Below are 24,781 nucleotides of genomic sequence, written 5' to 3'. Positions count from 1 at the left end.
TATCGCACATGTACAATGGTGAAAAAAAGTGTTTGTACATACATATCGTTATCTTTCAATGAACCTTTTTTTTTGGCGGAGTCCACGATTTATTTTTGCAGCATCAACTCTTTGTAGCCGTATGAAAGTACTATTATATATATTATTATATTATATATAATATAATACTATTAAATACATGTGTATATACAAATATTTTAAAGTATTAATAAATAAAGATATCTTAACTGTATTTTTAAACATTTTTAATATTTTATTTCAAGTACATTTATCTAAATAAACTCACTAGTTTTAATCATTAACAAAATTTAGTTACAATTTGTATAAATTTTTTTCGGAGTAGTAATAATAGATTTTTCACTAAAATTTTACAGATCAGCACGAAGAGAAGGTGCATATATAAAAGGATTATACATGGAAGGTGCACGATGGGACGATCAAACAGGATGTATCATGGACTCTCGATTTAAAGAATTGTTTCCATTATTACCAATAATATATATATATTAGGGCGATTACACAGGACAAGCAAGATTTAAAGAATATGTATGAATGTCCTGTTTATAAAACACGATCGCGAAGACCTACTTACGTGTGGACGTTTAAATTAAGAACTAAGGAGAGAGCTAGTAAATGGATTCTTGGTGGAGAGGCAATTCTATTACAAATCTAATTTTATAAATTAAATTATGGATTAAATATGCAATTAAAATAAAGATTTTCGAAATTGACAAAGAGTGTTGATATTCTTTTTCAAAACATAGTATTATTTTATGCAAGATAATATTTATATAAAAGAAGAATACAACGCATCTCTATGCACGATTACAATTTATTTCTCTATTTTAAATTTCTTTACAACTTACAAAAACATTAATCCGTACACACATTTTGTAACAAAACGATTGCATGATCGCGAATTTGAAATTAAATTTTTAAAATAAAAAATATAAATTATTACAATTTTATAAATATAGTTGTTTATTTGCGACATTAAAAACATTTTGTACACGTCAAAAATTGTTGGTATCAGTCATTATCTTCTATTGAACCCATATTTTTTCTTTTCATAATATAGATCAGTCTCTGAACTCCCAAGATTTATAACTTTTGGACAACCATCTCGCTGCAACAAAACAAATTTCAAATCTTAATCTATTACTACAAATTAGAAGTCATATATATGTCGGCTTAACGTTGGGATTGGGGGTAGAAGTGTTCGATGAATCTTAGTTGGTATTGGCCATCGATGCGGTGGATCAATGATGGAGTTTATTGACACAAGTTAGAGGTATTACAGCGTTGGTAGTTAATCACAATATTTAGATACTTGCGGCACTATGACAATGGTCTCGGGTCCGGTAACGAATCCGCGGTCAACGGGATGTCGAACGTGTATATTTCGTGAGAGGCTAAGTTATATTCTGGTTGTCACACAGAGCAAGCACTACGTACCTGAGAATTACTTGTATCGTCGTTAAGATCGTACGGAAGAGTGTCTCTTCATCACGGTGACGCTGTCGAGGAAAACTATGATGGGTGTGTCTAAGGGCACGAGATCATCGGATTCGTGGAGAAAAGTCTTCGTTCGGAAAATGAGGGAAATTGGTGTTATTGTTTATTGGTCAATTTCCATGTTGGTGGTTAGGGAAGGGTGCTAGCAGGCCTTAAGAGAAAGTTGCTATCGGGTCGCGTCGTTCATGAGAAAAATAGACTTCTCCAATTTTCCCATAGTTGAAACAAAGACTGTTTATCGGTTTGAAGGACTTCCGTTAAATAAATCTTAAGATTTATAGCGGGTCCTCGGGCTAGCTGAACATGTACTGTGGGGACGCGTCAACATCTGGTAATCGTCTTACTCGAAGAATAGAGTCTGCGCGTGGCGAGCCACGGGACAGAAACCATTGAAACGTTTACCGTCGTGCCCTGTCCCAAGTATTTCTTTTAAGGAGAGCTATAGAGTTACTTCATGCCTTTGTTAAACAAAACGTTCATCCCTTTGACCGCGGCTACGTTCGGCGACTAATTGTCGCCTCGAGCCCAAGCTCATGATCATAAATCTCAAACAACCGGAGCGACATTTATTTATTCTAAGTTACAAAGTTACGGTACTCCCGCGAATCCAAGGAGGGGTTCCGGTGTTCTTTCATCTCCGACATATATATATATCGGAGATGGAGAGACACCGGAGCCTTCCGTCGAAACCGGGGAAAAACCCCTAATATTGTAGTTTGGATTCCACCATAGCTGTAGTTAAACAATCACCGTTCTTCAGCTCGATTGTAATTGCCTGCAATCTATGAGAATGAGTTTGGGTTCGAGGTGACAACCAGTCAAGGTCAAGGTGACAACCGGTCAAGGGACGAACATTTTTCTAACAAAGTGATGAAAAAGTCTATAACCCTCCGTAAAAAGAAATAGTTGTAACGGCACTCGACAGTAAGCATACTAACGGTTTCTGTCTCGTTGCTCGTCATAAGCAGGCCCTATTCTATGGGTAGGTCGATTGCCGGTTGTCGAGACATATTCGCAAAACATCTGCAGCCAGCCTAATGACCCGTCATAAACCTTAAACCTTAATTAACGAAAATAGGCAAACAGTCTTTTCCGCGAATGACACTTCCGAAGACTGACCAATTAACAGTAACGGCAATTTCCCTCACTCTCCGAACGAAGACTTCTCTCCACGAATATAAAAGACCTGGTGCCGCTAGAGAGTGGAGTAGTTTTTCCTAAACAGCGTCACCGTGAGAGCTTCGAGTACGATTTCATCGACTAAGGTATCTTTCGATATAGTGCTTACTTCGCGTGCTAACTGAGAGTACCACCTAAGCGTTACCGACGAGTAAAGAGTAAAAGAGTCCCGTTGACCGCGGATTCGTTATCGGACCTAAGACTATCGTCATTCGCATCGCGAGTACCTAACCGCTGCAGTTTATTTGTCAAACCTCACATCTCCATACTTGTGTCAATAAACTCTGGATCACACCTTGACAATGGCTACTACTGGTGAAGATTCGTTACCTGCCCACACCTCCAATCCTACTGGCTATCCCACATATATATATGTCGGGTTGGCGTTACGATTAGAGTTAGGGTTGAGGGCGTAAACGAATCCCTATTGACACTAGACGTGATCACTATGCAATAGAGGAGATATTTACTAGTGCAAACATGACCATGTTGGAATTGGACAAGTAATCGCGATAAATTGACACTCGAGAAGCTAATGACAATGATACTAGGCTCAATAACGAATCCACGGTCATCGGGATGACGAACTCTACTCTTCTTTAGCGTCTAAGTTGTACTCAATGTTAATGCGTGGGGCAATCACTACGTATCCGAGAGTTACTTGAATCGTCGTCGAGATCGTACCGGAGAGTGTCTCTCCGTCGCGGTGATGCTGTCGAAGAAAACTATGATGGGTGTGCCTAAGGGCACGAGATCATCGGATTCGCGGAGAAAAGTCTTCGCTCGAAGGGTGAGGGAAATTGACGTTGCTGTTAATTGGTCAATTTCCATGTTGGTGGTTAGAGAAAGATATTAGCTGTCCTTGGGGAAAGTTGCTAGCGAGAAGCGTCGTTCGTGGAAGGATAGATTTCTCTTATCTTCCCGTAGTTGGGGCACGGGCCATTTGTCTATTTGAGAGACTCTGTGTAATTGAAATTTAATATTCGTAGCGGGTCCTCGCCCAGCTAAACATATACTGTGAAGATGCGTTGGCATCTGACAATCGTCTTACCCGAAGGACAAAGTCTGCGTGTGGCGAGCCACGGGACAGAAATCGTTGAAATGTTTACCGTCGTGCCCCGTCCCAAGTATTTCTTTTAAGGAGAGCTATAGAATTACTTCATGCCTTTGTTAGACAAAACGTTCATCCCTTTGACCGCGGCTACGTTCGGCGACTGATTGTCGCCTCGAGCCCGAGCTCACTATCATAAATCTCAAATAAATACAGTCGGATCGAATGACAACAGTTTCTTAATACGGCTATGGTGAAATCTAAATTACAATACTAGGGGTCTTCCCAAAGTTCCAAAGGGAAGGTTCCGGTGTTCTTTCATCTCCGACACGGCCATTCTGACTATCACACGTCCTCGGGTGGATCTAAAATATTGGGTTCTCCCAACATTAGACTTGATATGACTAATATTTTACTCCTTTGTAGTTTAGCTAAATTATACTAGTTTATTTATGGTTTAAATAACTGTCCAAATAGGTCAAGGGCCCAGGTTAACAACAAAAATTTCGATCGGACGTTCAATGATAAAGTGGGGAAGAAAAAAAAACACAAAAGTCAGTAGCATTATGATTGGTATTCAAAGCGCCAGTTGCATTTTGTGAGTTACCGGTCAGACCGTAATGACATGACAGATCATTTTCGATTTCGTACACGGACGAGTCTCAGTTTGTTGGATCATATTACCGCACTGGGCGTGTGTGGAGACACTGAGTGCGGGTGCTTTGACGTAATAGGTGTGTATGGAGACACTGAATGCGAGTGCAGTGTATGGGGACACTGAACACGGGTGCATTGACGTAATAGGCGTGTATGGAGACACTGAATGCGAGTGCAGTGTATGGAGACACTGAATGCTAGTGTGTGGTCACACTAGGCATGTGTGGAAATATCGAATGCTAGTGTGTGGTCGCACTAGGCTTGTGTGGAAATATCGAATGCTAGTGTGTGGTCGCACTAGGCTTGTGTGGAAATATCGAATGCTAGTGTGTGGTCGCACTAGGCTTGTGTGCTAGTGTATGGTAACACTAGGCTTGTGTGTGGAAACACTGTGTTACATGTCATAGTCATAGTGTTAATGATCCTCTGAGATCGGTGTAGTCATATCGTCATTGTCACTGCCATTGTCATCACTACAGACGTCCAACTCAGCAGGAACGCAACTATTCGGCATTTTTCTTAATCTGTCATGACTGTATTTATACGATCGTTTGCCATCTAATGTCTTTAAAGTATATCTATCCCCTTCCAAAATCTCTGCTATTACGAATGGACCCTTGAATTTTGGCTCTAGCTTGGTTTGGTTTCTTTTCTCGTTTTTGCGTGGTACGAAATCGCCGAGGTTAAACCTAACCACTTTAGCTTTGTTTCTATCAAATCTTTCTTTGTTGTACTGGGCTTTACTCTCTATGTTCTACGCAGCCTGCTATCTTACATCAGGGATATCGACTTCCTTTTCCTCGATATTGTCGGGTAGCAATAGGTCGTACGGTCTCGCTGTTCTACCGATTAGTAGTTGTAAAGGGCTCGAATTAGTCACGCGGTTGGTGGTGCAGTTCAACGCTAGCGGTATTTCCCCAATCGCGTCTTGCCACGGCCGCCCGGTCGTTTCTACTGTCGTGAACGTATTTTCAATGTACGCATAACACACTCTACCTGTCTATTGGCTCTATCATCGGTCGCTATCGAGTGAACTTTAATTCGTTTGCTTTCGCAGAATTCTCGAAATTCATTACCCTTAGGACATCTTTCCTGATCTGCTACTATCCGGCAGGGACTTCCGAATAAAATATAGCGGGTTTAAGCGCTTTAATGGTGTTACGGAAATCTATCTTACGAGTACGATGCAGGTATACGAATTTAGTGAACACATCGATCAAAGCAATGACGTACTCCTTTGAATCGCTTTTACCACTCAACTTGCCTGTTATGTCCATGTGGACCGTATGCCAGGATATGCTGGTCTTAGGTATAGGATGTAGTTCTATCGGGTAACTGGGGTCGAATATCATTAACACCGGCGCGTCGGTCAGGGCGGAAACTGCCTGTTGTCTTATTTTCTCGTGCCTATCTGTCCAAGTTATATTTCTGTTATTTGAGATGAGCGCATACAGGGGTTTGATCACCTGTGAGAATTTAGGGATGAACTTTCGGAAGTACGAAGCTAAGCCTATGAACTGCCTGGACTGTGTGACGGCTGATGGCACAGGTAAAGAGCTTAAGGTGTGTATTTTACCCGAGTTCGGACGAACTTCTTCGTTATGAATTACATATCTCAAATAGAGCACCGATGTCTTTAGAAAAGAACAGTTCGCAATGTTAACAGAGAATCCTGCTTTTACGAGGGTATCTAATACGGTGTTCAATCTTCCTAAAGCTTGATCTATCGAGTCGGCAATAATTAGAACGTTATCGAAATAAATAACAACGTACGAATGAGCGAGGTCGCCTAGGGCCTTGCGAATGGCCCTCCGAAAGACGGACGGCGCAATTTTTCAGTCCAAACGGCATCGTTATCTACTCATATTGTCTGTCGGGAGTAACGAACGCTGTATACTGCGCTGAATTAGGATAAGTAGGAATTTGGTGAAACCCGCTGGCCATATCCAGGCTAATAAAATATCTCGCCTCTTGCAATCTCGCGACTTGATCCGCAATAAGGAGTAAAGGGTACCGATCCGCGACGGTACTTTGATTTAGTTCTCGGGGATCCACTCGTAATCTATCTGAGCCGCTTTCTTCTTCACGAGTTACGTAAGGCTCGCGAATGGCGAATTACTAGGCCTTATGATCTTTGCTTTAATTAAAACGCTTATTTTCTCACGTACCGCTCTTCGGTCCTCCTCACTAAATCTATAAGAACTTCCTCGTACGGTGATGTTAGGATCAATTAATCGTATTTCTAACCGGCCTGTATTTACGCGAATACGTAGGGAATCCGTAACGAATGAATCTTTGAATTTGTCGAGAAGAGAAATTGATCGACTTTTATTATTACCATGTACATCAGTGTCAGCTTCATTAACGACGATCTCGTTTGCAGTGGTTTCATTACAGACATTAATTATTTTGTTTTACACATAGCGAGGCTATTTTGTGTAATGTTACGTCAAAACCCAGACTTAGAGTTCCGCAACTAATCGCGATATCATATTTTAGATAACTATCAGCAAGGACATGAGAAATTGTCTTCGATGTAAAAATCATTAATACACACGATGAACAAATGGGAGGCGTATGTTTAATACAAGTATTTCCTGCTCCTCGCATTACTAATATGTCAGTCATTCTTTTGCCAGAAATCTCGAGGCCACGGACTCTTTAATTAGTGAACGCTCGGCTCCCGAATCGGAGTAAAATGGAAACGACTCACCCAGATGACTTGATCTACCCGATGATGCTTCCAGTACGTAGAAGTCGACTCGCCACTTGTTATTGAAATTATGGTTTTCTTTCATAATCAGGTTGACAGTTGCGCCCCGTGCAGCGGGGTCGGAACGTGCGATTTTAAGGGTTAAAACGTGGTAGCGAAAACTTGTTAGGTTTCACACTCGATTTTGCACTAGCGACTGGGTTACTCGCGCACGATGGTCGTAAGTTCTAACACTGTTATAATCGGCACTGATCCCACTTCTGATGTCGGGTTGGCGTTACGATTAGAGTTAGGGTTGAGGGCGTAAACGAATCCCTATTGACACTAGACGTGATCACTATGCAATAGAGGAGATATTTACTAGTGCAAACATGACCATGTTGGAATTGGACAAGTAATCGCGATAAATTGACACTCGAGAAGCTAATGACAATGATCCTAGGCTCAATAACGAATCCACGGTCATCGGGATGACGAACTCTACTCTTCTTTAGCGTCTAAGTTGTACTCAATGTTAATGCGTGGGGCAATCACTACGTATCCGAGAGTTACTTGAATCGTCGTCGAGATCGTACCGGAGAGTGTCTCTCCGTCGCGGTGATGCTGTCGAAGAAAACTATGATGGGTGTGCCTAAGGGCACGAGATCATCGGATTCGCGGAGAAAAGTCTTCGCTCGAAGGGTGAGGGAAATTGACGTTGCTGTTAATTGGTCAATTTCCATGTTGGTGGTTAGAGAAAGATATTAGCTGTCCTTGGGGAAAGTTGCTAGCGAGAAGCGTCGTTCGTGGAAGGATAGATTTCTCTTATCTTCCCGTAGTTGGGGCACGGGCCATTTGTCTATTTGAGAGACTTTGTGTAATTGAAATTTAATATTCGTAGCGGGTCCTCGCCCAGCTAAACATATACTGTGAAGATGCGTTGGCATCTGGCAATCGTCTTACCCGAAGGACAAAGTCTGCGTGTGGCGAGCCACGGGACAGAAATCGTTGAAATGTTTACCGTCGTGCCCCGTCCCAAGTATTTCTTTTAAGGAGAGCTATAGAATTACTTCATGCCTTTGTTAGACAAAACGTTCATCCCTTTGACCGCGGCTACGTTCGGCGACTGATTGTCGCCTCGAGCCCGAGCTCACTATCATAAATCTCAAATAAATACAGTCGGATCGAATGACAACAGTTTCTTAATACGGCTATGGTGAAATCTAAATTACAATACTAGGGGTCTTCCCAAAGTTCCAAAGGGAAGGTTGCGGTGTTCTTTCATCTCCGACATATATAATTATTATTATATTTATTAATATGGCAGATTAGTGTCTTGAATTTAAAATTCAATAAAAAAAGATATTTCCTTTTCTTTTATATATATATGTCGGAGATGTAGGGACATCGGGCCTTTCTTTAGGAAGATTCCCTAATACTTGGGCTCGAGGTGACATAACTGGTCGCCGAACGTAGCCACGATCACGGGATGAACGAAATGTCTTACAGAGGAGGTACCGATGTTGAGGGATACGCTGTATAAACAATCAAGTCTTGATCAGGAGCAATGCTGGTTTACGCGGAACTGCCTAGTTACGGCGCCTGGGAATTTATTGATATTCCCTATCGCTATATATTGACATATGTAACTGTATCTGTCTTTTATTTTGCAATCTCCTTGGAGAGTTTACTGTCATCGTCTTGGAGTCAGTCTAAGAGAAACCCTGTGCCTGAGTAAACGTGTCAGCGTGCTATCAAATATATTAAAACGTACAAAGAGTTACCCGTTGACCGTGGATTCGTTACAGAACCCAAGAATATTGACAAAAGCATTCGTTATATTTATTGTTTGTTATACTAGTTAACCGTTAAACTAATTATTTACCAAACTTTGTAAAGAAATATTAATTTATGTAAATACAACCTTTATTGAACATCACGATGGCAAATTCTAACGAAGAACCATCGCGCGCTCAAAATCCTAACGATAACTCGACATTTATATAATTATTAATATATAAAATTAATATTTATTAAAAATATTTTTAATTTTATTTTTTGAGATTAGTGGAATTTCAATTAATGAATGATCAGATGGAGGATAATAACTTAATCATTCAAGAGATGATTGATGAAATTTAAATAAAATTATTCGTTCAGAAATTAATCTTTCAAAAATAATAAAAATTAAAAATAATATTCTGTTTATTGAAATTATTGCTCCAATTGAGGAAATTAAATTTCAACAATAATATGAATCTGGATAATCTGTATATCGTCGAGGTATTGATATTAATCTTAAAAAATGTTGAGGAAAAAATGTTATATTAACTCCAATAAATATTATAATAAATATTTTTAATCATTAATAATAAATAAATTTTTAATCATTTTTTATTTATTGTTAAACCTACAATTATTGGATATCAATGAATAAGTCTAGTAATAATAGCAAAAACTGCTCCTATTGATAGCACATAATGAAAATGACCAACTACATAATAGGTATCATTTAAAATAATATCAATTGATGAGTTAGATAGTATTACACCAGTTAATCCTCCAATTGTAAATGTTAAAATAAATCCAATTCATCAAATAATTGTAATATTAAAATTTATTTTGAACCATGATATGTAGCTAATCAACTAAAAACTTTAATTCCTGTTGGTACAGCAATAATTATTGTTGCTAATGTGAAATTATACTATATTTCAAAATAGAAATATTATTTGAATCCACGAACTTAAATTTTGGAGAGAATAAATTTAAATTAATTAAAATTTGATTAATAAATAGATGTGAAATTATATTAGATTTTGAAAGAGAGGTCTAATTTATTAATTTAAGTTTTAATTAATAGAAATATTTGAAATTCTACTATATTTCAAAATAGAAATATTATTTGAACCCACGAACCTAAATTTTGGGGAATAAATTTAAATTAATTAAAATTTAGTTAATAAATAGATTTGAAATTATATTAGATTTTTAAAGAGAAGTTTAATTTATTAATTTAAATTTTACTTAATAGAAATATTTATTAATATAAATATAATATAAATATTATATAAATATTATATTATATTTCAAAGTAAATGTAAATTCGAACTATCGCGGGGAGACGCGGTCGTTAGAATACGCGTCAACGAGAGTCGTAAATTCCCGTTACGATCAGAATAATCGACACCACGAATAGTTCGATCCCCGTATTTCGGTTAGGATAATCGGGGTGGTTGATGCGGTATAACACTGAGAGTCACAGAATTATAATAATGTATATTTCCAACAATTAGTCTACACGATTGAAAAGATATAAACAATTAACAACTTTATCGCACGCAGATAATATAGATGTATACAATATAGAGCAAGGCTCTTACAATTGAACTTAGTCTCTTGGTGGACGTAGCACGATATGATGCTTAATAGAATAAGCGAATGTTTGGCAATGTCGCGGACCGACTTGAATTACGCTCCGTTGTCGTTCTGTTCAGAGTTAGACGTTAGGCGTTAGAATTTTGACTAATTGGTCGCTCTTGCGTTCAGACGGAAGAAAGTTCGGTGTGGGTGTGCCCTTTTGCATGACGAAAGCGGATTCGTTGCTCATACTTTTCGTTAAGAAAAGTGAGGGTAACGATCCGCGATGTCGATTGGTTATGCCCTACGCTGATGCTTGAAGGGATGGGTAGAAGGCCTCCTACCATCGTGGTTGATAGGAGACCTTGTTCATGGAAAAACCTGATTGATTTATTAGCTAGACATTCGATTCTTCCCGATGGGTGCCTGTTCGCTTTCTCCGTATTTTTTCAGCGCGCCTAATAAACCCAAAGACCTCTCTAAAAACCACATGTGCTTCGAAAATATTTTTTGGCTTAAGAAATTCTTCAGGACAAAGGGGTTGACTGAAGACGCCTGTTGATACAATACAGTGACAGCGAAAGAATATATTGGGTTCTTAGGTTTATTGAGGGTCGGAGTGACGTTACGCAGGCCGCTGGCTGTCCGGTCGCGAGGGCTGGCATGCAGATGTTTAGGCGACGTAACAGTAAAAATATTATTTGAATCTATGAACCTAAATTTTGGGGGATAAATTTAAATTCTTTAGCCTCCAGTATCGCGAACCTGTTGTGGGTGATCACCTGGCTGGCTGGCGGGTTGGTTTGCCTTTTGCTCACATTGGTCCTGCTAGCTTCGAGTTTGCGTTTTTTCGTACGAGGGTCGTTTGCAAAGAGGGGTGTATTGCCCCTTTGCCACGGGGAAGGAAGAGCGGCGTTGTTGTAACTAAGCTCCGTAGAGCCCGTTTGGGATGATTGGGCCATCATCGATCTAGTTAATTCAATATGAAATAACTAGTCGAGAGATGGGCGTCACGTGTTGTTTTGTGAACTTCACAGGGCACTGGACACACGTCTCCACGCTTCGGCACTCACCAGCAAACTCCCGAGGATAAACTTGTCTCGGCTTTTGAGTCTTTCTTATTGTTCATTGTGAATATTTTCTCGTCGCTAGAGTTGCTAGAGAAACTAACTTTTCGCGTTCTATATTGTTTAAAAGAATCCAGACTTTTCTCACTTTGATACGTAAGTTCGTAGAATGAGGTTCCTTTGCTGTGTTTTTCTCTATGGCATGTTTAAAGTTGTTGTTTGAGTGTCAAACTCGCTCCGTTCATTTGTTCTATGCTGATAGTAATCCCGCCGATTTGATCGACTGCGGTAAATTATTGGTAGCAAAGTTCACAACACAAGTGGTTCGCTTGCAAATGAAATGTTTCAAATGCGGAAAGCACCCGATACCTTTCAAATATTAATGGACAGAGCCTTAACTGAACTTGTAGGAAAATATTGCTTTGTTTATTTGGACGACATAGTGATATTCGGAAAAGCGATTCAAGAACATAACGAAAACCTCGCAATAGTATTTCAGAGACTCAGAGAATTAGAACTTAAATTGCAACCGGGCAAATTTGAATTCATAAAACCAGAACTAGAATACTTAGGCCATGTAGTTTCAGCCGAAGAAGTTAAATCAAACCCCAAGAAATTAGACGCTGTAAAAAACTTTCGATTACCCCGCAATGCCACGGACGTGAAATCATTTTTAGGTTTAGCAGGTTATTACCCCAAATTCATTCGAAACTTTTCTAAAATCGCGAAAAGCCTTACAGAATTAACAAAAAAGGACACACCATTCCATTGGACTGACAAACACTAGACTAGCTTTGATACTTTAAAGGACAAACTCTGTAATTCCCCAATATTAGCTTAGCCAGACTTTAACAAAACCTTTACCCTAACTACCGACGAAAGTAACGAAGGACTAGGAGCAATATTGTCATAAGACAATTACATTTGTTGTTACATTTCAAGAACTCTGAATCCACCCGAACGAAATTATACCACGACAGAAAAAGAACTTTTAGCCATCGTATGGGCGTGAAAAGATTTAGACAATACCTGTTAGGACGACGCTTCATTATTCGAACCGACCACCAAGCTCTTAAGTGGCCAGACAATTGCAAAGACCCCTCTAGCAGACTAATTCGTTGGAGAATATGACTATGAAATCGAATATACAAAGGTTAAAGATAACACAGCTGCAGATGCCTTATCTAGAGTTCACGCGGTAACTTGCGACGAAGTAGTTAACCTCGGTCTAGTAATTGATCACACTAACGCATTCAACGCATGGAAAAACAACAACGAGAATCCGAAACTCTTAAAAATTAAACCGAATGACGATACATTTTGCCAATTAACTCGAAACGATTTAGAGGAATACGACGAGACACTTTGGATCAGAAAACTTTACAAAATTCTTAAAGATACAACAAAAGTTGGCATAGGAAATAATGATTTCACTGAATTAGAGAAAACGCAGATTAAACTCATGCTAATATATTTTAACGACATATACAAGAAAATTACTTATGCGCCTAACCCAATCTTAAAACTAGACGAAAACGAAATACTACAAGCAATAAAGGAAAACCATAACGACACCGTAGGACATTTAAGGATACAGAAAACGTATCAACGGATCAAGGATAAGTTCAAAATCTCCGAACTTTTAGAAAGAGTAGAAAACTTCGTGAAAACATACGACACATGTCAAAAGGAGAAACTATCACGTATCAGACCCAAAGAATCCCCTTATTACATTACTTTTATTGATAATGTTAAGAAAAAGATACATGGTAACCGATTGAAAACGTACTTTTTTCAGGATAATGCTGACCCTAGCACTAGTAATAATACCTTTAGTTAGTTGCCTTAAATCCACGGGGTAGGAATTACGCTCTGTAAACAAACTCAATCAATTCACGATCGGAAACTACAACATGATTGTGTCACGACCGGCATACTTCAAATCCGATGGACCGATGATGGAGATAGAGATGTGGCGGCCTTGGCGACAATGTATATCGCCGAAGTGCCTAATGAGTCATCTGTATCCTAACGGTCCTTCCACCGAATGTTCTAGAAGCGTAACAACGGTCACGTACGCCTACAGGGAGTTCGCTGTCGAGTGCCGAAGCGTGCAGACGTGTCTCTAGTGCCCAGTGAAGTTCCAAAGCAACACGTGTCACCCAACCGTCGAAAGTGAACACAACGTGCTCCTATCTTCCCAAGTGTTTCCTATCCGCCAGAGAGAAGAAAAGCCTACGCACCTAACCCCAACCCGATCCCTGCCGCATAGCCTCACGACTAGTTATTCATATTGAAATAGCTAGCTCGATGATGGCCCAACAACCACGACCAGGCTCGCCTGTGCAAACCCATCACTACCCCGCGCTACTCCCCCCGTGGCAGAAGTTCAGCAGATCCCCCCGTGCCAACGACGCCAATAAGGCGAAAAAACGCAAAACTGAACCAACAGACACAAACTCGAACGAACAGCCATCAACGCAAATTAACACCCACAACAGGTTCGCAATTTTGGAATCCACCAACGACGCCATGGAAATCGCAGGCTCGCCACCTAACCACCACGCACAGAGACGCCACCCTCACCCACCAATATTTATTAATGATGTCATCGACATCCAGACAATGACCAAGTCCTTAGAGAGAGATATCTCCAAGGAGGACTATAACCTGAAGATAACCAACAATCAAGTAAAAATCCTGCCGACGAATCCAGAAGCTTACAGGAAGCTCACCAAGACACTCAGGGCCCTGAACGCCAACTTCCACACCTACCAACTCAAAGAAGAAAGACCTCTTCGGGTGGTGCTACGAAACATCTATCACTCCGCAGACATCGACGAACTAAAAATAGAATTATCGAAACTCGGCCACGAAGTCACCAATGTCAGCAACATAAGGCATAGAGTCACAAAAGACCCGCTATCCCTAATTTTCATCGATTTAAAACAGAAACCAAACAACAAGGAAATCTACAATATCAGTCGCCTAATGAACGCCATCGTAAAATTCGAACCACCGCAAATCAAAAAGGAGATAGTCCAATGCAAAAGGTGCCAAAGATATGGACACACGCAGAAATACTGCAACCACACCTTCCGCTGCGTCAAATGTGCAGGTACACACCCCACCGACCAGTGCAGGAAATTACCGGAAACCCCAGCGAAGTGCATCCACTGTCAAGGTGACCATCCTGCCAACTACAAAGGCTGCTCAGCCTACAAAACTCTGTACTCAAGCAAATACCCCAAACTTAGAACAAAAGAGGAAAATTACCAAACACCCAGCTCGCCGAAATCCACCGTTACCCCAATCCCCCCAACCAATCAAACACCCAGCCCTATCAAACTCACCACTCCCTCAAACTCCTATGCCCAAGCGGTACAAGGCACTCAAAATACACCAAATAGCCACAGGGATCCTCCCCAAAATAGTGCCCCCACCTCACCTAACACAGACAACGTCTCTAGACTTGAAAAGCTAATAGAGAAACAATCAGAGCAAATAAACAATTTGCTATCGCTATTAACACTCATCATGGATAAATTAATACGCCCAGACACAAAATAAAACCAAGACGCATAGCTCTGTGGAATGCCAATGGTCTAGCGCAACGCAAACTTGAGCTAGAACTCTTCCTAAAACACCAGCTAATCGACATAATGCTCATATCTGAAACCCACTTCACCGACAAAAACTACTTGAACATAAACGGATACAAGTTCTACCATACCCAACACCCCAGCGGAAAGGCCCACGGCGGCACCGGAATCATAATCAAAGCAAACATCAAGCACTTCGAACTTCCACCATTCCAGAAAGACTACCTCCAAGCAACAAACGTAGCAATAGAAGACTGTCATGGTACAATCACCACTTCAGCTGTATACTGCCCTCCCAGACACTCCATCGCCAAAGAAGACTTTGACAACTTCCTGGACACCCTGGGCAATAGATTCATAGCCGGAGGAGACTACAACGCTAAACACACGCAATGGGGTAGCAGACTGGTTACAGTAAGAGGCAAAAACCTCGTCAACAGCATAATAACCAACAACCTCAACTACCTTACCACATACGAACCCACACACTGGCCCACCGACACAAACAAAATACCCGATCTCCTTGATTTCTTCATAACTAAAAATATCTCGTCAAGACACGTCCAAATCAATTCCTCGGCTGATCTCTCCTCTGATCATTCCCCCGTGATAGTAACAGTCAGTTCAACTATCACCGAGAATACACCTAATGGCTCCATTCATAACCAACACACCAACTGGCAGCTCTTTAGAGAAGTCTTTACCCACACAACTTCAGCCTCAACCTCACTAAAAACCAATGATGAAATCGAAGCAGCCACGGAATACCTAAATGCGAGCATAATAAACGCTATCCGCGTCTCCACACCGGCAAAAACGTCCATCAGCAATCACTAATACCCCCAGTACATATTAAAAAAAATAACAGAAAAACGTAGACTAACAAGAGTATGGCAGACCCATAGAACATCGGAGGATAAACGCAAACTAAACAACGCAACTAGAAAACTATCCAAAATCATAAAAATCTACAATAATGACTGTTGAAACAAATATCTCGCCAGCTTGTCCCCTACAGCCGACTCCAACTACTCACTATGGAAGGCCTCCAAGAAACTCACGCGCCCTCCACAAATAATACCTCCAATCCGCCGTCCGCAGGGTGGATGGGCGCGTAGCCCTATAGAAAAAGCCAACCTATTTGCCAAACACTTGACTGAAGTATTCCAACCCCATTCCTCCATAGCTGCAGCGGACGTCACCGAATACCTGCACACTCCCTTCCAAATGTCCCCTCCTATTCAACCCTTCACTTCTGCAGAAATCATAGAAGCAATCAGTCGCCTAAACCCCAAGAAAGCAGCAGGTCACGACCTAATAGGAAATAAAGCAGTCAAGGAACTTCCCATAAAAGGGATTGCACTCATCGCATCAATCTTGAACGACATCCTCCGCCTTGAACACTTTCCTAAGGCGTGGAAAATCTCACTAATCACACTCATCCCCAAACCCGGTAAACCAATATATGAAAGCAGCTCCTATCGCCCAATCAGTCTTTTACCTACCCTGTCTAAACTATTCGAGAGAATGCTCACGAATCGTTTCCTTTCACTCCTAGAAGAATTGAAAACACTCCCAGATCACCAATTCGGCTTCCGAAAACAACACTCAACAGTAGAGCAAATCCACCGCATAACCCACATGATGAGCCAAACCCTTGAAAAGAAAAAATACTGCTCAGCGGTATTCCTAGACATCCAACAGGCATTCGATAAAGTATGGCATGAAGGGCTACTCTACAAGCTTAAAAAAATCCTACCCCACCCATACTACTCCATCTTAAAATCCTACCTAACCAACAGACAATTCATAGTTAAATGTCTAGATGCCACTTCCGCAACATTCCCAATAGAATCCGGCATACCGCAAGGTAGTGTCCTCGGACCCCTACTATTCTCCATCTACACTGCCGACTTACCCATATCAAACGAGGTAACAATAGCAACATTTGCCGACGACACAGCACTATTAGCTACCCACGCAGACCCGGCAATTGCCTCATCCACTCTCCAGCGAATTCTCGACGCCATGGAAAAGTGGTTCCAAAAATGGGGTTTTAAAATAAACGAAAAAAAATCCTCCCATGTAACCTTCACGCTCCGATAACAAACCTGCCCCCAGGTCACCATTAACAACACAATAATCCCAAGCAAGGACTCCGTAAGATACCTGGGCATGAACCTGGACAGGAGGCTAACTTGGAAAAAACATATCTCGGGAAAAACAAAGCAACTAAAGGAAAAACTAATTAAATTCTATTGGCTCACGGGCCGACGCTCCAAACTAAACATACAGAACAAAATAACCCTCTACAAGGCCGTAATAAAACCTGTCTGGACCTACGGAATCCAACTATGGGGAACAGTAAGTAACTCCAACATTGAAATACTCCAACGCTTCCAATCGAAAACGCTAAGATTCCTATTAAATGCACCCTGGTATGTTACCAACGAAACAATCCACCGTGACCTCAAGATACCTACAGTCAAAGATGAAATACACAAGTCCAGAAGCAGATATAACACAAGAGTCAACAACCACCACAACCCACTAGTCACCCAACTACTGGACACGACGGACCAGATCCGCAGACTAAAAAGAAAATACCCACTAGATTAAATCCTTAGTCCTACTAGAATCAACAATATAAAGCTATTATAATCCATGTCATTGTATCACGCCAAATTAAGTTACTGAAAATTCTCAACGAGAATTGATTGTAAATATTCTAATAAATAAAAAAAAAAAAAACAACGTACGCCTACAGTGTAGTGGGGATATTGAGGGATGACAAACAAAGAATAAACAGATGCTACCGAAAGTCAAATTGTAAGATCTTCAGTCTTGGAAAGTCACGGCTGGAGCTCAGAACAAAATCGCAGTCAGTGTAAAATCAGAATACAAGAAATAAATTCTCTTGTTTTTTTTTTTGTTACCTTAATTTTTTCTTTTCGTTCGAGCCCCCTGTTTTTTATTTTACGTGACAATTGCACCACTGAAATCATTAGCTTCTCGAACACTATCAAATATTGTGCAGTTACTATATTCAAGATTAACAAAATAACTTTGTACCATTACATGCAGAAAATCAACTCATAGCGATCTCAGTACTTTGTTGCAAATACACTTCCTCGCAAATCCTTCAAAAACCCTCGATAGCGCGATCAGACAAAAGATGTGATCTATTGTGTGGAAATAACCATATCAAGATCGGACGAAAAAAAGGGTGTAAACATATCCTTTGATTTACATTTAAAAATGATTCCATTCTATTACGATCTTAGAGAACCAATAATTCCATTCTATTACGATCTAACCAGGGGGGTATGTCACGACCGGCATCCTTCAAATTCGATGGACTGATGATGGAGATAAAGATGTGGCGGCATTCGGCGGAAATGTATATCGCCGAAGTGCCTAATGAGCCATCGATATCCCAACGGTCCTTCCGCCGATCGTTCTAGAAGAAGGCGTGCGTGACAACGGTCGCGGACACCTAACAAACGCGTGGATAGTGGGGATATTGACGGGTAACAAGGAAAAAAGAAACAGATCCCATCGAAAGTCAAATTGTAAGAGCTTCAGTCTTGGAAAGTCACGGCTGGAGCTCAGAACCAAATCGTAATTAGTGTAAACTAAGTGTTCAAAAATAAATTTTCTTTTTATTTTTTTCACATTTTATTTTTCTTTTCATCTGAGATTTCCTTTTTTTATTTTATGTGACAACAGACTGTTTACGAGAGACCGACAAAACATAAGCAAGATCGCGACGAAGCGTAAGTGTCGACAGGCCTGATGAGCCATCGATATTGAGAGGTGACAAAAAGAAACGAAATGGATTGAGAGATGAGTAGTTCTTTTTTTTTTTATTTATTTATTAAAATTCACAATTTGTCCAATTTGGATTTGGTGGAATTTTTTAACGGTTAAATTAGCATGTTGGTGGCTACCCCCAGCGGGGTACCATCCTCGTGTTTCTTAGGTTGTGTCCTTTATAAGGTCTGCTGGGTGCTTCCTTTTTAGTCTTCTGTCCATATTTGTGATTTTGTATGTTTCCGCAGCTAGCCGGTTTATGTGTGTTGCTATTCTTAATTTGTATTTCTCGGAGTATCTGTTGATTTCTTCCTTGACCGTTGGCATTCCCAGGTCTCTTCGTATATCTTCGTTTCTGACGTACCAAGGTCCGTTTACTATTGTCCTGAGGATTTTAGCCTGTATTACCTCTATTTTGTTTATATGGCTCATTGCTGCCGTCCCCCATAGTGGTATTCCGTACGTCCAGATTGGTTTTATGATCGTTTTATATATTTTTAACTTGTTTTCTGTGCTTAGTTTGGATTTTCGGCTTGTTAGCCAATGCATTTGTCTTCTTGTTTTCTGTATTTTTTCTACTATTGATTTGATGTGTAGTTTCCAGGTGAGTTTTTGATCTAAGTGGAGTCCTAGGTATTTGACATGCTTTGTTTGCGTTATATGCGTGCCGTTCAATAGGATGTTTGGTGGTATCTTTTTCCGTAGCGTGAATGTAATATGGTTGCATTTATTGGGGTTTGCTTTTATTTGTTTTTCTTGTAGCCAATTTTCTATTTTTGCGATGTGTTCTTGTAGTATTTTGACTGCCGTTTCTGGGTTAGTATGCCTGACTAGTATAGCTGTGTCGTCCGCGAATGTCAATACTGTGCTGTTGGTAGTTGTTGGTATGTTCGCCGTGTATAATGTGTATAGTATTGGGCCTAGGACGCTTCCTTGTGGTACCCCGGCCTTGATGTCTTTAACTTGAGAATGTGTGTCCTTGATTTTTATTACGAAGGTTCTGCTGCTTAGGTAGGATTTTATTAAGTGGTGTATTTGCTCCGGGAATTGTTTCTTAATTGTTTGTAGTAGACTTTCACGGTTAATTTTATCGAATGCCTTCTCTATGTCTATAAAGAGGGCTGTGCAGTATTCCTTGTTTTCTAGTGTTACTATTATTTCGTTTATAAGCCTGTGCATTTGCTCTATCGTGGAGTGTTTGTTTCTGAAACCAAATTGGTGATCCAGTATTAGTTTCTTTGTCTCTATTATTGGTTTTATGCGGTCGTATATTATCTTTTCCAGTATTTTGGAAAATACTGGAAGCAGTGATATTGGTCTCTAAGATGCAGTTTGGTGCGGGTCTTTGCCTGGTTTAGGTAACATTTTGATCTGTGCTAATTTCCATGGTTTGGGGAAGTATTGAATTCTTAGAATTGCGTTGAATATTATTGTTATTAGTCTTATTGCTTTTGGCGGAAGGTTTTTCAAGATTTTACCATTGATTAAGTCGATTCCTGGTGCTTTGTTGTTTTTTGTTTTATCAATTATGTTTCTAATTTCTTGTGTTGATGTTTTAGGAATGGTGTATTCCTTGTCGGCTGTGGTAATAGTGGTTTGTGGATCCTCCTCCATATGACTTTTGAGGTTGCTGTTGTTGATAATGTGTGGTGTGAATGTGCTGCAGAGGTGGTTGGAGAATTCTTCAGCTTGTTCTTCGTTGCTTCTTGCCCATGTGTTATCTGCTTCTCTGATTGCCGGGACGGGTATTATTGGCTTCCTTATTTTTTTCGTGGCTTTCCATAGTGAATAGTTGGTGTTCTCGTGTGTGGAGAGTGTCCCTATGAACTTTGCGAATTCGTTATCGTTGTGCTCCTTCATTTTGTTTTTTATTTCCTTTGCAAGTTTGTTTAAGTGTTTTTTGTTTTCTCGGGTTCTGTATTTTTGTCATTTTGCTTTTGCTTTTCTTTTTTCTTGGATTTTGTCGAGTATTTCTTGCGGGATTGTTATTGTTTGTCTGCTGGTTGGTTCGGGAGTAGTGGTTGTCCTTGCTGCTTCCTGAATAGTTGCTGTCAATGTTGCTACTGCCTGTTCTATGTGTTCAGGAGTTTTTAACGGGATGTTGCAGTTTATTTTGCTTTCTATTATTTCTTTGAAAGTTTGCCATTTGGTGGTTTTATTGCATAGTGTTTCTGGTTTGCTATAGTGAATTGGTTTGTTTCTGTATTCAATTATTATGGGTGTATGATCGGAGCTGAGCTCGAGGTTGGGTGTTATTTTTAGTTTATTTGTGTTTAGTCCCCTTGTAACTGCAAAGTCCAGAAGATCTGGTTTTTTGTTAAGGTCAGTCGGCCAATGTGTCGGTGTTCCTGTGGATAATATATTGAGGTTATTATTTCTAATGTATTTTTCCAGTGTTCTGCCTCGAGGTGTAGTGTTTCTTGATCACCATAGCGTGTGCTTTGAGTTGTAGTCTCCCGCTGCGATGTACTTGTCTCCTAGATGCTGGAAGTATTCTTCCCACATTTGTGATGTTATTTTGTGTCGCGGAGGCACATATACTGCTGACAACTGGAAGTAGTTGCTGCTAGTTTGAACTGTAACAGTGGTTGCTTGTAAATATTCTTTGTTAACTTGGCTGTGTAGATAATGTTTGATATCGTTTCTGACTATCACTGCTGTCCCTCCGTGAGCTTTTCCTGAGGGGTGTTTGGTATCATATATGGTGCAGTATGGTATTTTCAAGTAGCTTTTTGTAGTGACGTGTGTTTCTGAGACAAGTAGTATGTCTATATTGTTATTGTATATGAATGTTTTAATTTCGAGGGCCCGTTGTTGCAGGCCGTTTGAGTTCCAGGCTGCTATTTTTAGAGTGTCCGTTTTTATTTTTTGCTTAGCACGTTTGTAATTAGTTGTAGCATGACTGTGATTTGTTGAGTTTGCTGTTTTAGTACTGCGTTTTGTTCGCTTATCATTCTGGTTAGCATTTCGTTGTTCTTTATGGATTGTTTGAGCAGTTCTTTGATTTCTGCAGTGTCATTGTTACTATTGCTGTGGTATTGGTTGTGTGTATGTGTTGGTTGGCTGGTTATTTGAGCATAGCTTAGACCACCAATGGTGATGGTGCTGATAGGTTTGGTGTTTGTAGCTTGCTCTGTACTTGGAATTATTTCAGGATTTGTGCTGTCCTGTTGGGCTTGTGTGTTAGTGATTGTTCTGCTTCGTAGGGGCGGGAACAGTTTACGTTGTAATTGTTTTCTTACTTCACATCCTTTATAGCTGGCTGGGTGGTTTCCGTTACAGTTGTAGCATTTAACCTCCTCAATTTTTCCCCGTGGATGGGCAGTGTGTCGTGAGATGATTTTTTGCGCATTTAACGCATGCCGGGGTTCTATTACAATAGTTTTTGGTGTGTCCGTATTGTTGGCACCTTATGCATTGTGGGATTTCTTTTTTATATCTGGGAGGCTCAACTTTTACTATTGTGTTTAGTAATTTTTCTATATCGTATATTTCTTTATTGTTGTTTTTAGGTTCTAGTTCAACCAGGAATAGCGGTAATGGTTGTTTGGTATCGTATTTGTTTATGTTATTTATTGACCTTACCTGGTGTCCGATTTTTGCCAGTTCTTCACTTATTTTTCCAGTATTTGTTTTTGGGTGTAGTCCCCTGATTACTGCTTTGTAGCTTTTGTCGGTTTTGAGCTGAAAAGTGTGATATGCTGCATTTTTTTCTTTTAGTGATCTTGTAATTTTTCTGAATGTTTCTGGGGTGTTGGTTTGCACCTTCACCTGGTCTATTTTTATTTGTTTGATGATATAATTGTCTTTCCCTGCGATGTTATTTAGTAGTTCGATGAGGGGGTCGATTATTTTTGCGTCTACGTATATCGGTGGTGGTTTGGGAGTACGGTTTGTCGGACTTTCAGTTGGGTCCGTTGCTGCCTCTTCTGGCAGTGCGCTGAATGGATTGTGTAGCTTGATATCTTGTAGCCATTGTTTTTTTTTTCATATGTATCAATTTTCCTCGCGCTTGCGAGCGGGGTTACCTTCCGTTTTTTGCTGGAGGTTGCCATCGTCCAGCTTTCTTCCTGGTGTATTGACATGTTTTGCTCCCCGTCGGATTGTGTTGTTTCCATAATATCAACATTTTTCTCTACATATGTAGAGTCTGTAGCTTTATTTATGAAAAATGTTTCACCGGAGTTAATTATTTTTATTGGTGGAATCTGCATGATTCCACGTTTTGTCTATTTTTGGCGTTAACTTTGTCCCTTTCTCTTCTCTCTTGCCGCACTTTCACTGGAGCACTGTTTCGCACGTCCGTTTAGGTCGCCTGTCCAGGCGGAACTCGAGAGATGAGTAGTGACCGAGAAGCGTGGTTGAGCAGTCGAAATCGAGAAACGTGAATAAATTGTCGTTCGCTCAAGTCGCGAGTCGAAACTTGTAACAAAGCCGTTAAGCGAGAATAAATATACCGTTAAACAAAACGCCGAGTATTTCTTTGGCACTCTACACGTACTAACAACACCTCAAATATATACAAAATAAAAAAAGAAAACGAATAGTAATCATTAAATAGTAAAGAATTATATGCATCCTTAAAGCAAATACATTGATATAAATCATATTTTGTTTCACTATTAAAAAGTTTTGATTATTGTAAGAAGAGACCAATAAAGAATGTACAAACTTAAAATTTTATAGAAAAAATTGTATTTAAAAAGATTTAATATACCGAATATGTTGGAAATATAATTGTGAATTACCATATATACCTTCAACTAATTTCGTTTTCAAATATTCTACTAAATATGTCTTGCATAGTCTTCTATCCTAATCATCTGTTATGTGGCCTCCATACATTATTTCTCCAAATAAATAACGAAGATGCTCCCAAGGTACTTTGATACTATTTTCCAGCTAATTAAATGATACAGATACGGTGATTGTTAGATCATCGAAGTTGAATGGATAGGACACTAAAGAAAATGGTTTTTTGAACATACATACATGTGAAAATTTAGTATATAACTTATAAGCTTGTTATAATTATATAAATTTGTTTAAACATATTTTGAATGAGAATAAATCACATTGTACTAATCAGAAAATTATTCTACGGAAAGTGTAGTTTGAAAAAATTGCCGAAAATCATTGCTAATATCATATTTATATAGTATCGAAAAGAGGGAGGTGTACGTTCTGTTATGCTGCGAGGTTTTAGCATAGGTCGTGTTTCTGGCCGTCGCTCGCGGTCATACAATGTCGCAGGCGGATCGCCTTGTCTTCCGGACGAGGGACATACAGTGCTACATCTAATTACATTAATAATTACTTATCTCTGAACGTTATACATAAATTTTATATATACATATATTATAGTATACATATATATGTATACAATACACATACATTATACATACATAAATTATATGTCGGAGATGAAAGAACACCGGAACCTTCCCTTTGGAACTTTGGGAAGACCCCTAGTATTGTAATTTAGATTTCACCATAGCCGTATTAAGAAACTGTTGTCATTCGATCCGACTGTATTTATTTGAGATTTATGATAGTGAGCTCGGGCTCGAGGCGACAATCAGTCGCCGAACGTAGCCGCGGTCAAAGGGATGAACGTTTTGTCTAACAAAGGCATGAAGTAATTCTATAGCTCTCCTTAAAAGAAATACTTGGGACAAGGCACGACGGTAAACGTTTCAATGGTTTCTGCCCCGTGGCTCGCCACACGCAGACTTTGTCCTTCGGGTAAGATGATTGCCAGATGCCAACGCATCTTCACAGTATATGTTTAGCTGGGCGAGGACCCGCTACGAATATTAAGTTTCAATTATACAAAGTCTTTCAA

The 24,781-nt window shown here is 39.8% G+C and overlaps 1 protein-coding gene and 1 long non-coding RNA gene across 6 annotated transcripts in view; one reads left to right on the top strand and one right to left on the bottom strand.

Moving 5' to 3' along the window:
- The window catches only part of LOC125386631 (GDP-D-glucose phosphorylase 1-like), a 35,872-nt gene extending 35,141 nt beyond the window's left edge, over positions 1-731 (top strand). For all 5 annotated transcript variants that reach the window (XM_048413598.1, XM_048413597.1, XM_048413594.1 and 2 more), the window contains one exon: positions 375-731. The gene's annotated coding sequence lies outside the window, so the exon portion shown is untranslated. The remainder of the gene's footprint in view (positions 1-374) is intronic.
- An 83-nt stretch (positions 732-814) lies between these two features.
- On the bottom strand, positions 815-1,819 carry LOC125386634. The gene is made up of 2 exons (XR_007226978.1): positions 1,456-1,819; positions 815-1,126 (listed from the first exon to the last, which is right to left on the bottom strand). It is a non-coding gene; the product is annotated as an uncharacterized LOC125386634 (long non-coding RNA).
- Positions 1,820-24,781: the final 22,962 nt, after the last annotated feature.

Source organism: Bombus terrestris, chromosome 17 (assembly GCF_910591885.1).
Source record: "Bombus terrestris chromosome 17, iyBomTerr1.2, whole genome shotgun sequence".
In the NCBI taxonomy this organism is placed as follows: Eukaryota; Metazoa; Arthropoda; class Insecta; order Hymenoptera; family Apidae; genus Bombus; species Bombus terrestris.
This window is presented reverse-complemented; position numbering and strand designations above follow the sequence as displayed.